Source organism: Solanum tuberosum, unplaced genomic scaffold (genome assembly GCF_000226075.1).
Source record: "Solanum tuberosum cultivar DM 1-3 516 R44 unplaced genomic scaffold, SolTub_3.0 scf00501, whole genome shotgun sequence".
Taxonomy (NCBI): domain Eukaryota; kingdom Viridiplantae; phylum Streptophyta; class Magnoliopsida; order Solanales; family Solanaceae; genus Solanum; species Solanum tuberosum.
The window spans coordinates 170881-176692 of record NW_006239436.1 but is presented as its reverse complement, the minus strand read 5'-3'; positions in this window follow the sequence as shown (position 1 = coordinate 176692).

Sequence of the window (5812 nt, the reverse complement as noted above, 5' to 3'; positions counted from 1 at the left end):
CATGAATCAACAATGTAATTCACTAACATAAACATAATCTAAGTACAATTCTATAAACAGAGAGAATTTCTTTGAAAATTATCTTAAAAACCTTAATTCCACATTAATTCATCAATAGAATGATTAAGAAAGTCGTCTGACAAGGGACCCATGTTTAGATTGAAAATTGGGAATTTTGTTCTTTGAATCACTTTTGAAAATCTTTGATAGAACTCCTTGAATGAGAGGTTATTCAAGAATCAAGAGTCACCATACCTTAATTATTGAATACCCATGAAATTGAAGAAGAAATCAGTTGAAAACCCATCTTCTAGCTTGAGCTTCATCATGGTCTTCAATGGGGTTTTTGAGAGAATCTATTTTGAGAGGGAAGGGTCAATTTGAAGAATGGGGTCTAATTTTAGGTTTTGGGGTTTTAACCAACTTAAAATACTCTAAAATAGGTAGAATAACCGTTTATAATAGTTACCCAAAGTATCCAAACTACCCCTCACTTAGTTGGACCTTTTTAAACAAGTCAAACTTGAGTTTCATTTTGGCAGATTTCGTTGGGAAACAAGTTTGCGACGCGGAGATGTTCCCACAAATTTTTGGAAATTAAATTATGAGACAGTAGAGTCCGGGATGTGTCCGCAATGCGGACCAAACTTTTTGGCCCTTGGTGGAGCAGGTTTGCGGTGCGGAGCCACTCCTTCCATGCACAACTTCAAGCTGCCTTGGCAGCTTGCTTGGCCAATGTTGGGGTCCTCCTCGGGGACCCTTAGGGTGGGCCCCGGGGAGTCGTATCCGAACGTTTTGACCCTAACAACATTTATTAAGACACTAGGGTCACCTCCACTGATTTTAGACTCCAAACAACAAATAAAAATATGAACAACATACTATAACACACCAACACATAAAAGGCTAGTTTCCGAACGTCTTGGTCGTCCCTTGACGTTTGACTTCCAAACTCTTTAAAACTGACTTAAAAGGCTATTATTCATTATTTTAACAAGTTATTAATGCATAAAACCCATGTGAGGCTCTACTTTATCTTACTTTATTTTGAGGGTCGTTACATTTTAAGGACAATATTACTCACAATACTCCAGAGTTCATTCACTACTTCAGTAGTCACTTATTCGTTCTCTCATCCTCTTAAAGAGGTTAATTAAAGTTCATGTTTAAATTTATACACACAATTACACTCAATACCAATATGGTTAGTGCAATAGCCGGCTTGTGTATACAAATTTATTATTCAATTCATTGTCTTTCCTTTATACTCGAATTTATATGTTTCAATTCAACTACTTTCCTAAACATGCACTGCATTGCCAAATCATTCATGACTATTAGTACATGATAAAGTAGAAATATTGATTGAAACTTCAAGAAACATCAAAAGGTCAAAGGGTATTTCGTTGAAAAGTCATTTTAACTTTTTGGGGTCTCACACAATGAAGAAGAAGGTAACCATTCTTTCATTGATCCATTGATCGCTTGTCACACGTGGTATGAAACATGTGCTACGATGTTTTCACCTTATACTGGTGTATGTATCTCATTCTTTCGATTATCTAACATCGTACATACCTTGGTCTAAACACCTCATGATGTTTAACCCTACTTTCTCTTTTCAATGATCCTTAAACTCATTTTCTTAGAGAAACTCTTGTGTGACTCATAAAACAAGTCATAATATGGTGGTGAAACTCATTTGTTCACGTTTATCGACGTAAAAGGTGATTGCTAATGTGAGAGAGACAATCTCGTAACTTGGTCGACACATTTTATTTCTTACAAAATATCACATGCATACTATACATAACATAAATTCAATAGTATTGTATAAAAAAGAATATTATAACAATCAACTTATTTTACAATACTGAAAATATCATCAAATCCTACGCAAAACTCGAGCCTTATCATGTTTTTCAAACAAGTCTCTAGAAATGACCTTTGTTAAATGATCAACTATCATTTCACGTATAGCAATGTATTGCAAAGTTATTTTTTGCATTTGTCACTACGTCTCTCACAATTTTATACTTGATGTGAATGTGTTTGGTCTTGCTGTGATACTTAAGATCCTTTGTGTATACGATAGTCGCTTGATTATCACAGTATAGAATCATAAATACCTTAGAATTCTTTGCAATACTCAAATGCTCAAAAATCTCTTTAACCAAACAGTTTTTTGTACTGCAGACACACAAGGCACAAATTTAGATTTCATGGTGGAAAGAGTTGTGCAAGTTTGCTTCTTACTTTTTCATGAAATAACACTATTATTTAGTAATAAAGCATAACCGGATGTTGATTTTCTATCATTCCAGTTACTAGTCCAATTAGCATCTATATAACCTTTTATAAATAAATCAGATCCACTATAACATAGTGAATGATCTGTAGTTCCCTTCAGGTATCAAAATATTTTATTTACTTCTTTCTAATGATCTTTTCCAAGATTGAATTAATACCTGCTAACTAGACTTATGTCATAATAAATGTTTGGGCGAGTACACATCATAGCATACATCAAACTCCCGACAATACTAGAATACGGAACTCGAGACATGTCCTCCTTTTCTTTTTCAGTCTTTGGATACATTTCAAGGCTTAAAGTTTCACCCCTTGCTACAACAATATCTATAGATTTGCAACTATTCATTCAAAGGCATTCCAATATTTTCTTTATGTAGGTTTCTTGAGATAAACTCAAAATTTTTGGGAACAGACTCTTTGGATCTTAACACCCAATATATAGTCTGCTTCACTTATATCTTTCATATCAAATGATTTTGAAAGCCATGACTTGATAGTTTTTACATACTCTAAACTATTTCCAGCTAATAAAGTATCATCTATGTAAAGAGAAAGAATTATAAATTTTCTATTGGATTTTTTCACATAGATGCAATGGTCTTCATCGAATGGTAAAATTAAATGACATCCCCTCCTAATGAAATCTCAGGTACCACTACCTTGAAGATTGCTTTAGGACATAAATTGATCTTTTCAATTTACAAACTTTCTTTTATTAGCCTTTAACAACGAAACCTACTGGTCGTTCCATGTAGATTTCCTTGATTAATATTCCATTGAGAAAAGCGGTCTTCACGTCCATTTGGTGTAATTCTAGATCTAAACACAATATCTAAAAGTAATCGTTTGGAGATAAACTTCACAACTGGTGAAAAAGTTTTCTCATTGTGTATTCCAATTTCTTGAGTAAAACCTTTTGCCACCAATCGTGCTTTGTGTCTTTATATTGACCTATCCGATTTGTGTTTAACTTTGAGAATCTATTTATTCCCAATAGTTTAACGTTCCTTAGGAAGGTCAACTAGATTCCAGACTTTATTGATTTTCACGGACTCTAATTCTTCTTTCATCACTTTTAACCATTCATCCCTTTTAGGGCTCGATAAGGCCTTAGTTACAAAATAAGGTTTATCCAATTCTGTAAGAGATACGAAGAAAACATAATCCACAATCTCATAAGATCGTTTAGGTACACCTTTCCTTGTACTCTTATGTAATTGAGGTTCAAATTCTTCTATAGGATTTTGAGATTCATAACTCCCACGTGGATCAAATATCATTTCTTGATCCATTAAATTGTCAAGTATGTCTGACGATATTGCCTGATCTTCTAAATTCAACATTTCCTAGAGAGGCTCAACTTCACATATTTCACCCTTTTTGGGAAAATTATTTTCCAAAATCTTACATCTCGTGATACAATTTCAGTAATACTTCCATCCTCCAGTTCATCAATGAACACATACCTTCTGGAGCATTCAGAGTACCTTATAAAGATACATTTTTTTTTTTTTTTGGAATTTGTTAATCAAACTCACCAAAATGATCTTTAATGTATGTTGCATTATTCCACAGTCGTTGATCTTTCGGTTTGTTTTATGAAAGGTCCAAAGTTCATAAAAAGTGAAAGATACCTATTTAGAAGGCGCTTTATTCAATATGTAGGTCGCAGTCAATAATGCATCTCCCCAGAAAGAGATAAACAAATGTGTCTGGCCATTATTGACCTAGTCATATCCAATAATGTTCTATTCTTTCTTTCAACTACACTATTTTTGTTGAGGTGTATAAGGAGTAGTTAATTGTCCGTTAATACCTTTTTTAGTACATAATTCTTCAAAAAAATTTGACAAATATTCACGTCCTCTATCAGTTCTTAAAGCCTTTATTCTTTTATCTAATTGATTATCAACTTTATTCATATATTTTCTAAAGCACTCAAGTGCTTCAGATTTATGAGAAATCAAATAGACATAACCAAAGCGTGTGAAATCATCAATAAATGTAATGAAGTGTTTAGCACCATACCTTGCCCTCACATTCATTGGACTACAAATATCATAATGAATTAATTGAAGTGAGAACTCAACTCTCTTAGCTTTCCCAAATGGTTTACGTGTGATCTTTCCAGCAAGACAATTTTCACAAGTTGGCATATAAATTTTGGTGAAAGAACCTAAATGTCCTTCTTTTGTCAGCCTATTCATTCAATCTTTCCTATGTGACATAGTCTTGCATGTCATGTAATAACATCAATATCATTATTATTTGAATAACATGTGATTACACAATGGTCAACATAATAGTCATAAGTTAAAAGATTACAATCTAAAAAGATAAAATGGTCATAACGGAGTCAAAAAAATTCATATAAAACATTATCTAGAGTTATTCTAACACCATTAGGACTAAAAACAAATCAAAACCAACGTCTAAAAGAACATACACAAATACTAAGTTTCGTCGAATCGCTGACGTCATGTAGCATTAAAGAATGACCACCACGCAAGTCCACTTTCAAGTGCTTATCCCTTTGACTTTCAGTTTAGCATTATGTCACGACCCGATTTCTCGAGTCATGATGGCACCTACTATACCCTACCAGTAGGTAAGCCAACTCGTAACCCAGAGCATCAAGCAATGAGCAAAAGGGCAGAAACTAGCGAAAACAATAATCTAGACAAGGATAACAAGGCGGAACAACCCAAAATAAATATATACAGAAATCCCTCCCAGAACCTGGAAGTCACTAGTACAGAGCTATCAAATAAAGAGTACAAGTCCCAAAAGTGGACCACAACAGAGTGTGTCTCAAAGGCAACAAGACTAGCTAAAACAAAAGAAGGAGACAGAACAAACCCCAAAACGCCAAGTGCTAGCCCTCGTCTCCGAATCACAGCTGCAAAAGAAGGCTGGAACTAATCACCGCTGGTAACTGGTACTGGGACCTGCATCACGAAATAGATGCAGAGCGTAGCATGAGTACCAACACAACAGGTACTCAGTAGGCATCATAGGCCGACTGAGCAAAAAGGGTAAGAACAATAAGAAATGATAGAATCTAGACACAGAGAGGTCAAAGCGGATAAGAAAAGAAAGCACACGAGCATACCAAAAACAAACTAAGTACAACTAAGCTAAACATAACTGGACCCCAGAAGCCCAGAAGGTACACTCGAAAAAGCTAAGTCTACTGAGAAAGAAGAAAATCGGGCTCCCAACCCAAAGTAACTAAGATAATCCATCAGACTCCACCCAACCAACAGTACACTCCCAGCCCAGCTAGAAAGAGAGGCCCGGGGGCGATCGCCGATATCACCGAGTCTACCCAGCCAGCGATACGTTCCCAGCCCAGCTAGAAAGAACGACCCCGGGGGTGATGGTATCTCCAATAGGATTCAATCCAACAACAACCACCGTGAAACGCCGTCCACTCTAAGATATCACATAAAAGGCTCCAAGCCTATACTATCTCAATCCCACGCCTCGAGTGATGCAC